Below are 10,750 nucleotides of genomic sequence, written 5' to 3'. Positions count from 1 at the left end.
CAGACTCACAGTAAGCCTATAGGACGGGGTTAGAACTACCCCTGGGGATTCCCAAGATTGTGACTTTGGGAATAACCCCATCTTTCTCCTGTAGAGCGGCTGGTGGTTTTCAACGGCTAACCTTGCAGTTAGCAACCCAATGCAGAACCACTAAGCTACCAGCACTCCATCTCATCAAAGTAGGATGTGCGACATTGTGGGCCTTGTTCTGCCACTTGACCTTGACGGCCCTGTGGTCCTGAGCCCCCGGGGTTCCGTGGCTCGTTCCGTCAAGGTTTTTGATTAGGCCTGAGAGGTTTTCATAACTTTGCCTCCAGTATATTCCATCCCCTTCAGAGATAGCAATGGCAAATGCTCATGTAAAAGTGCTTCTCAACTCTGTGTATCTGGGGCTTATTCCCACTGCCACATAGCAACCCCGTGTATATAGCTTATACCATCTCCCCTATACCAACCCTCAATATATCGGGCTTAGTCCCTCTCCCCTCCCTGTTCGTCTGGCTTGTTGGTCTGCACAGTTACCCCTAGAGCAATGACCTTGAAGGACTGTTTGGAATGGTCACCTCTTGCCTTTATTTCTTGTGTCCAGTGTTTTACACTGTCCTGCCTCTTACTGTCATAACCTAAGTTAATGTGCCTCTCCCTCCGGTTAGTGACCCTCCCTTTCCCCTCTGCCCTGGTGACCATCAGAGTGTTTCTCTTTGCGTACACGGCTCTGCTTGACTCTACAGGACTGGGCTCAGACTATTTGTCCTTTTGTGATTGACGCCCTGCACTCAGCATAATGTAACCTCTCTATTTAAAACACATTCGGAACTAGAAAGCATCATGCGAATTCAGGATGTTGGTTAGAAATAGTTCTTCCGGGACTTCTAGGTGAGGTATAAGAAATAGCCAGCAGGAGGAAGTGGAGACACTTTAATCAACTTGAGCTCTGTGCAGACGCCCGTGAAAAAGCCCAGCGCGTCCTGGATGTCTGGTTGACTCACAAGCGAACGGAGCACCTAACACTGCCTGCAGCCCTCCCTGTGTCGCCCAATCCAGGAACTGTTACGGAAGGGTTCCCGGAAACGGAGAGGTGAGGGTTGTGAGCTAAGTCAGCTTTCTCTGACTCATCTTCTCAAGCCCAGTTGGAGGAGAGCTTTCTGAACAGCTTCCCTGCCTGCGTGGCCGTCTCTGTAGATGGCTGTTTTCACTGGGGGGAAGCATTTCCGGTTCCTCTCCACTGTAAAGCTGGCCTCTCCCCACTTGAGCTCAGTGATCAGACTGCCCTGTCCTGTTGGACATCCTGTGGATCCGACAGCAGCATTGTGTCACTGTTCCCTGGGTCCTCCCCCCCACCCCCCACCGGAGGGACATGGTGGGGGTGCAGGCCCATTCCCCCAGGGGCACATGAGAAAGGTGTCTCTAGCAAGACCAGAGGGTTTCAGCCAGTGACGGTCCTGAGCCAGGAGAAGCCCACAAGTGGCAACTTACTAACCCTGCCACTCGGTCCGTGTCTGAGCTGGAGGGGGGGTGCACTTCACAGAGAACACTACCAGAGAAACAGAAAACAGGATTCAATTCCTGACCCCAGTCTGCCCTCTTACCGCCCCCCCCCCCCCCCCCGCCACCAGGCCGCCCCACCACCGCTGCTCACCTTCCTGAGCTGGGCTGAGCTGGGCTGGGGCAGATGGGCCTGGGGTGGATGGTAGGATGTTGCAGGAGCTGTGCAGAGGGACCAGCGGGGTGTGAGTGGTGCTCACAGAGGAAGCAGATTTGCATAGAATGTTCTAGGGGGAGGGTGGGGAGGGTCTTAAGGCCATGCCTGGGGAGTACTTTGAAGACCCTGGGGTCAGGAAAGCATGTGGTCACAACTTGAAGCAGCTGGCCCAGGGGGAGAACAGGAGAGAGGGATGGAATGGGCTCTCACCAAGCTAGGCTGGGAGCACGGGCTGGGAGTGGTGGTGGGACTGGGCCGGGGGCTTAGTGCAAAGGGCCCTCACCCACACAGGGCTCAGAGCTTGGGGGGGAAGAGGGGGTGGCCTGGTGTGCCTAGCATCTGCCTCCTGTGAACTGGGACTTGCCAGCACCATCTAATTTGCTCTCCTCCTTAGTCTCCCTCTGTTCCAAACCCATGTGCTTCCCATGGGCAGGCTGCTCAGCTCTGGGGGTGTGGGTGGTCCTCCCAGGTGGCTGTGTGGATTAACTGAGGTGGGAGCCACCAGTCAGAGCCGGCCCTCAGCACTTTGTAGCTCCTGTGACCTGTAACTGTACCCTTCTCTACCGCAAGGTGACTACCCTCCCATCCACAGCTGCCTTCTTCAGTGAGCCACCCCGTTCCACCTGCAAGGAGAAGGCGTGAGTGGGGAGATGAGAGCAACTCACCTGTCATTCAGTCGCCGTGGTCCTTATATCAGCTGTGATCAGTTTGAGACTCAGGAGTGAAGGGGTGGAGTCTAGCCTGTCAATCAGGTCGCAGTTTGATGACCTCATTTGGAGGCACTGAGGAGATAAGTAGCTCACCGGGACACTCCCTGGGGGACATGCTTGCTGATAAGGCATGTAGAGCTACCCTAGAGCCCTGGAGCAGCAGGTGCCCTGTGGAGACCCCTGGCAGTGCTGGAATGCCTCCACTGCCACTGGATCCACAAGACTTCCCACCCACGGGCCTGTGATCTTCCTGCACTCAGCACCATTACATGTGTTGCGTGGGTCTGAAGAGGAATTTATGGACTAAAATCGGACTGATGGACTTGATCTGGACTGGGTTGGGATGTTTTCTCAGTATTCAATTGCTCTTATCTATAACGCTCATATGTACACATATGAGTGTCTCTGAATTTGTCTCTCTTAGTCTGCCCAGAGTCTTAAAAGTACACTATTTTACTTTTCCAATTTCTGGTTGTCTTTGAGTGGATTCTGCTATGGAGGGGCCCCACATGGCAGAGCGGAACTGCTCCATTGGTCTGCTGAGGCGGATCCTCAGGTCCTCCCTTGGAGCCGCTGGCTGAGCTCCACCACCAGCCCGGCCTTCAGCAGCTGGCACTTACACTGCAGCCCGGGCTCCTTTGAGCCCCCTGACCAACCCAAGCCAAACCCTGCTGCCAGTCAAGGCTGACCCATCACGGCCTGACAGGACAGAGTAGAGGTGGCCCCTGTGGGTTTCTGAGACTGTACCTCTTATTTTTCAAAACCAGTTTACTGTGAGCTAATACAGATAGCGTATCTTTCCATAGTTCAGTCACATCAAGCAGTAGTGTGCATCTGCTACCACAATCAGTTTCCAAGCATTCTCTTCTTAGCTCCTTGACAGCAGTTCCCCATGACCCCCTCCACTGGACCCCCAGGAGCCTTGTTCTACTTGCTGCCTCTAGAGATTCGCCAGTCCTGGGTTTCATATATGGAAAAGTGTATAACAAAAATTCAAGAGGGTTACCCCCAGAGACAGAATACATCTGAGATAAACCCCCACATGAAAAAACAAAAGAAAACCAGAAAATGTTGAAAACCAGAGCAGGCCCAACGTGCACCAGAGATGGTTTACTCTTTATGGGAGTAGAAAGTCCCGCCTTTCTCCCGTGGAGAGGCTGGTGGCTTTGAACTGCTGACCTAAAGGATTCCACTCAGTGCATCACCACGATGCCCCCAAGGCCCCAAGTTGTGTTTACTTTAACCCACAGTGCCTCACTGGTTTAGGACAAGATGCCCAAGCAGTTGTAGATGGGGAGGCTGTGAACACAGGGTCAGCTCAGAAATCCTTCAGAACACGGGCACTTAAAACACAGTGTGACCAAGCGGACTGTGGCGAGGGCATCATGTCACTGGAGAAAGAGCCCGGCACTCGAAATGCTTTGCTCTAGACAAGTGCTTGCCTGGCGCTCATCCTCCATCGTGCCTCCCAGAAACAAGGCAAAATAACAGAAGCGCTGTATTTAAAAACGCAGAAGATGCATAAGTAAAGTTGCCAGCCCGCATGCGTAGTTTCTCAGTTTGGGTGCTCAGACAACCTTCCCAGATATAAACTCGGCTCATCGCCATCGAGACATTTCCAATGCGTAGCGACCCTATGGGACGGGCCGAGATTCTAGCTTTACAGGAGTGGAAAGCTCAGGCTTTCTCCTGGAGCAGCTGGTGGTTTTGAACTGCCGACCTTGAGGTTAACAGCCTAACACGTAGCATTACACCACCAGGGCTCCTCCCAACTTGGGTGAAGAGGGGAAGGCAATCTGTCTGCAAGTGCAGACAGCCTCGTCTTTCTCCCAAGGGGCTGCCGATGACTTTGAACACCTGACTTTGTGTTTAGTGATTCAACCCCCGAGAGCTCTTTTTATGGGTTTTTCACATTTCTGTGTTTATTGGACGAGTGGAGCTGCGGTCTGGCTGAGCAGGAGTGGACGTTCATGTTTAAACAGTGTGATTAAAGAGTACATTAGGATAGATAGAAAAATAAACTTACCTTGTATTTTCCCTTAAAAAGCGAAGCGATAAGAAAGCCTGAAAAAAGAAAGAAAAGAAAAGAAAGCCTGGTAGTTAAGAGCGTAGATTCAAATCCCAGCCCCACCGCTTGCTGCTTTGTGACCCTGGGAAGCTTACGGTACCCCTCTGAGCGTCACCTCCTCATCTATGAAATGGAGACAGTGGAGAGCCTGCGCCTTACAGAGATGGGAAGACGACATGCGACAACACTCAGGGCACGTAGCTTGAAGCACAGTGTCTGGCCCTTGGTATGTGTCCCACATGTGGGCTCGAATTAAAGCCACTCACTCATGATACACGTTTCAAAATCTCTCCCAAACCCACAGAAGGGCAGGGCTGGCTTATGAGTCAGAAGGGCAGGGCGGGCCTTGGAGAAGTTGATCGGCTACTGCGGGCTGGGTTAAAGAAGTCGACGTGTCACTTGGAGCATTAAGTTCTGCCTGACCCAAGCCACGGCCTTTGCTCGTCACTTCACGCACACAAGAGCAGGACAGGAAGAGAGGAAGACTACGAAGAATCGTCCCTTTGAATTGTGCCGGGCGAGTGAACTCACCTGTCCTGCACGGAGCAGCCAGGATGCTCCAGAGAAGGGGGGGAGTGAGCCTTTGTCCCTGGTTTACTGGTTTCCTGCGTCATGGGGAGAGACCAACAGGTCCAGGGTGGTGTGGTAGCATGGAGGGGTGAGCGAAACAGAGGGAGACTGATGGGAGGATGACGCAGTGACTTCCGGGGTGGCAGCGACGGGGAGTCAGGCGCAGGACTGGGCCCCGTTCTGTTGTGTTCCACGGTGTTGCTTTGCTGTGAGTCAGCAACCACCTTGGGCTCTGAGTGTTTTAAGACGTCCCAGCCCAAGGCAGACGGAGAAAGGTATCGGTTGGAAACGAAATTCCTTGCGAGAAGCAAGTCTGAGACAGGTTTTCATTTTTGGAGACGTCTTTAAATGGCATGTTTTCCTGTGAATTAGCGGTGCAGGGTTCACATTTCAGACCAGCCACCGCGGAGGGACTTGGATGGAGCACGTGGGCTCAGCAGTGGACCGGAACCACCACCTTGTACGAGGAAGGCGCTGAAGGCCTGTTTCAGGGAGGTAGCAGGTGGAGAGGGATCATTGGGCTGGACCAGGAGCCAAGAACCACCGAGGAAGTCCCCAGCTCCATCCTTCACCGAGAGCGAGGGGGAGGGAAGGCATCCAGGCATCAGGGGCCGCAGAGGCGCAGAAGCCCTGGTCACAGTTGAACTGGGGTGACATTGAAGACAGGCTGGAGGGGTTGCCAAGAAGTAGCTTCACCCTACAGCAGGGACACAGGACTCTGCAGCCTCCTTGCCGGCACCAGGCTGTGGGACGACTGGGCAAACTGGGATTGGGTTGTAGTCCATTCATACGGCCCTTCTAGCCCCCATTCCTCAGGCGACAGGGCTCTGGGCGCTGGGCCTGGGGCTGTTGTCCCATTGGGAGGGCGTTCTCCACTAACAGACGGGATGATGGTGGGATTTAGGCCTAAGTCACATCCTTTCCCTCGGGGGCATCTTTAGACTCTACCTTCACATTGCTGCACTGCCAGCCGGTGGATTCCGATCATAGGGCCACAAGCACAAGGGAATGAAAAACGGCCCGGTCCTGCGCCATCCGGCCCTGTGCCGTCTGCATAGTTGTTCTTAGGCTCAAGCCCCGTGTCAAGCCATCTCATGGAGGGCGTCTCTTCTTCCCTGTCCCTCTGCTTTACCAAGCAAGACGTCCTTCGCCAGGGCCTGGTCTCTCCTGACAACACGTCCAACGTACATCAGATGAAGCCTCACCATCCTTGCCCCTCAGGAGCGGTCTGGCCCTAATCTCTTCTAAGACAGCTTTATCTTGGAAGGTCAGACAGATGGGTCTGTCCCTTTAGCCGTCCACGGCACTTTCAATATGCCCCTCGAGCACAATCCAGACGCGTAGATGCTTCTTGGGTTTTCTTTACGCAACGTCCAACTTCCCCCACATGCGAGGCAAGTCAAAACACGGGGGCTTGGGGCAGGCGAGTCGTAGTCCTCAAAGTAACCTCTCTAATGGCCAACCCTCGAGAGAGGTCTTGTGCAGCGAGATGCCCAGTGAACAACATGGTTTGTGAGTCGAGGGTGCGACCCACGCCATCCCCTCTGTTTCCTGGGAGAGGTGGGGTATCTGTAGTAGTCTTCCTCCGCAGAGCCTGTGACCTAAGACGCCATCCTTTGCGTTCCTTGGATGCGATGATATCTGTCCTGGTACCACTGCGCCGGTCTCATCTCACCTGGAAAGCCAGACCTCGGCCACAAGAAGACCTGCTGTGACACGTCTGGACAGCCGTGGCCTCCGGCTCTGCACCTGCCTTTGGTTTGCCTCTGCCTGGCCCTTGGGTGTGGACTGAGCAGCACCCCCCACCACGAGAGGCGTTTCCTCGGAGTCTTGTGGGTTCCTGTGGGACATTGAGGCGAATCACGGACCCCAGGGACGTGAGGGGATCTACTGAATGGAGGGGGAGGGGAGAGAATGGAGCCGCCCCGCCCCCTGGAAGAGTTGGACCTCTGGGACATCTTGAATCTCCAACTCCTGGGGACACGTCGGGTACCAATTCCTGGAGAAGAAACTATCGCCGCAGTGCTGTTAGCCCACATGTCCTGCCACCCTGGGAGCTAGCTGTCCGTGGCACCCACGTGGCACCTGAGGAAACTGGAGCGCAGAACTGACCCAAGGTCACCCAGCCAGGGACGCGGGACCCAGGCACGGCGCTGGGTGTCACTGTGAGTGACCGGACTGCTGGAACAAGGCAGGGGCGGAACCCAACCGGCCCCAGCTCGCCCATGGTGCCCTCCCTGGGTCTGGAGAGTGCTGGGACCCATGCAGGGGCTTCTCACCCAGAGCGGTCTGTGGGCAGAAGAGGGTGATGGGCAGGCTGCTCCCGTGAGCATTACCACCTCAGAACCCTTCCTTGTTCTACTCAGGCTGTTCTGAACGGCAGTCATGTCCATGGCATTGGTGTGGCTCTCGCGCTAAGTGATAGGGCCTGGGACCAGTGTTTACTGAGCAGCCAACACAGAGCCCTGGTGGCGCAGATGGTTAAGTGTTCCATTGTTAGCCAAAGGACTGGCAGTTGGAACCGACCCAGGAAGCCCTGGCATCCTGTTCCCATGGCCGGGACCATGACCCAGAACACCCTTTGGAGGTAGGTCTACTCTGCTCTATGGGGTTGCTACCAGTTTGGAATGGGTGACACCTAGCGACAGCCGTGAGCCTAGCATAGTACTGTAAAATGGGCAGTGTGGCAGGGGCCGTCCTAGACCCCAGGGCCTGCAAGACCAAGCCCTCCAGCTTGACCAGCTCAACTTGATCTCGTACAGAGACAGGGAGGGAGCTTACTACCTTAGGAGCCAACGTCTGCACATCATGCGCGTGACCTCTGTCGAACCCCCTTGAGTGTTGGCCTCCCTGTGTCAGGTGTGTTCTGGGTGCTTGGCCATTACCTGGTTTACCTGCTCAGTGACCCTCAGGAGGGGGCAGGAGGCCACCCACATGGTGCCTACAGAGCATCGGCACCTGGCAATGCAGCCGTTCTCAACCTGTGGGTCGAGACCCCTTTGGGGGGGTGTCGAACGACCCTTTCACAGGGGCCGCCGATTCATCACTGTAGCAAATGACAGTGATGAAATAGCAACGAAAATAATTTTATAGTTGGGGGGTCATGGCTTGTGGGGTCTTGTGTTCTCTGTTTCCCAGTTACATGCCCGAGGGCAGTGGGGCTATGTGGCGGGTGTCCGTTCCCTTAGACTTGAAGTGGGTGTCATATGCAGGCTGAGGGCGGTGGCGGAGGGGGATTCAGGTGGAGGGGGTGGTGTGGACACTGGGGGTGGTGTCAGTGTCTCCACCTCCTGGTGTCCGTGGACAGCAGCATGGCTGCTACCACTGCCTTGGGGGGATGGGCAAGGGTGGGGGCTTGGCCTGTTGTGAACCACGGGGCTTTCCCTGGCGGGTTGAGACCGGGTCACTGGCCTTCCCTGCCTGATCAGCCGCATTGAGCACCCTGCCTGGCGGACAGGTGGTGGCTGGAGCCTGGCTCTCCTGCGTGGATGGGGAGAATTCTATCCCAGAACCAGGTCCAACCTGAAAATGCAAACAGCCCTCCGGTCCAGGTCAACCCAATGTGGGAAACAAAGATTTCTCCCAAGTTGACTCCCCCAAATGTATGCCAAACCTAGTTGGTTGCTACACGTGGCCGATGACTATGCACTTGGAGGTCATTCTCCCTAAGGGTTATCAGCCATCCAGAGCAAGCAGACACCACTGTTTATCCCACAGCAGGTAGGGCCCACTCCCTTCTGCTAAGGATAGTAGTAAATTGTTTCACTGAAGGACAGCCCAGGGAGGTCAAGCCCACTCAAGGGTGACCAAGGTTAGGCCGCCACCATGAATCTAGGGTCTGCCTTTCTTGTCACATGTATACCCTTACTCCCTTCCCTTCCTATCATGCGTACACCCCTAGCTCATCCCCTCCTGTTATGCCTATGCCCATGGTATATCCCCTCCTAATGCTTGTATGCCTATTGTACAGCCCCTTCCTGTGACCTGTGTGTGGTTACCTCTAATCACACCCCCTAAGTAGACATAAAGCCTTGGTTAGCAATAAAATTCCCACCTGCTTGCATCCTCTCTCCGGCTCTCTTGATGTGGACCACCAAGCAGGGTTGAGGTGAGCATGCTACTATGAAATATATCTGGCTCCATTATTTCACTCTTCTATCCCTCATGTTCCCCATGACTTTACTATAGTCTTTACTTATTATTGCCGTACAATTGCGCCTACCGGACCCGTGATGATGTTAGAGGCTCTCTCCCTGCACAACCCCAAACACTTCCTGCCATCAAGTCGATCCGACTCATGGCGACCTACAGGATGGAGTAGAGCTGCCCCTGTGGTTGCCAAGGCTGTCAACCTGTACAGGAGCAGAGAGCCTCCTGTCTCCCCACAGAGTGGCTGGTGAGTTCGAACGGCTGGCCTTGGGGTTAGCAGCCCAACGCGTAATGCACAATGCTACGAGGGGTCCTGGTCCTGTGGTAGGCATTGTCAAGAGTTTTCAAACATGTGCAAAGCTCTGTATCTTGGGCAGGGCCCCAGACCTACCAGTGTGGTCTCTTTCCTTGTCATATTCTTAAAAAAAAATAATTTCATTGGGGGCTCGTGCAGCACTTACCACCATCCATACATGCATCCATTGTGTCAAGCACATTTGTACATTTGTTGCCATCATCATTTCCAAAACATTTTCTTTCTACTTGAGATATTTAAACACTTGTGGGATTAATTGAAGGGCGGAGAGAGAAATGACTCAGTGAGCCTTGCCTTTTTAGTTCTTGGGTCTCTTGCTTTCTGATGGTCAGACAAGCGTGCAGCTGCCTTAGCCAGTTCCCTGCTTCAGCTGGCAAGGCTCACTTCCTGCAAGACATCCATGAGGAGAGGCCACATGGACCTACCCTGATGCAGCCCTGGGTACTGGAGCAGCCGAGTGGAGACCCCTGCCAGCGCTGAGATGCTTACACGTTCACTGATTCGGCTTTCCTCCTGCAGTCAGTGTCATTGCCTGTGTTTTGGGAGATGGAGGACTTTGTAGATTGATGTCGGACATATGGGCTAATGTTGGATTTATGGGTTTGGACAGAATTGGGTTGAGGTGCTTTCTTCATGTACACTTCCCCTTTATATAAAACTCTCTCTTATACATATGAGTTTCTGTGGATTTGTTTCTCTGGTTTACACAGACTGACACACTACTTAAAGCCTTTGCTATCAGCTCATTTCTCTCCTCCCCCACCTTCCCTCTGTCATGAACCCTTGATAACTTATAAATTATTATTTTTCATGTCTTACACTGACTGCTGTCTTCCTTCACCCAATTATCTTTTGTCCATCCCCCAGGGAGGGGGTTATATCCCTCTTTCCATCCCCCTTTCTTCCTCTTACCCTCTCATGATTGGTTCTGAGGGGTTTAGCTATCCTGGATTCCCTGTTTCCAGCTCTGATCTGTACCAGTGCACATGCTCTGGTCTAGCTGGATCTGTAAGGTAGAACTGGGGTCACGATAGTGGAGGAGAGGAAGCATTAAAGAACTAGAGGAAAGTTGTATGTTTCACCGTTGCTACCCTGCACCCGGACTGGCTCATCTCCTCCCCGCGACCCTTCTGTAAGGGGATGTCCAGTTGTCTACAGATGGGCTTTGAGTCCCCACTCCGCACTCCCATCATTCACAATGATATGATTTTTTGTTCTGGGTCTTCTTGTATTTT

The sequence above is a fragment of the Tenrec ecaudatus genome, chromosome 6, assembly GCF_050624435.1.
Source record: "Tenrec ecaudatus isolate mTenEca1 chromosome 6, mTenEca1.hap1, whole genome shotgun sequence".
Lineage (NCBI taxonomy): Eukaryota > Metazoa > Chordata > Mammalia > Afrosoricida > Tenrecidae > Tenrec > Tenrec ecaudatus.
Note: the sequence above shows the minus strand (reverse complement) of the source record.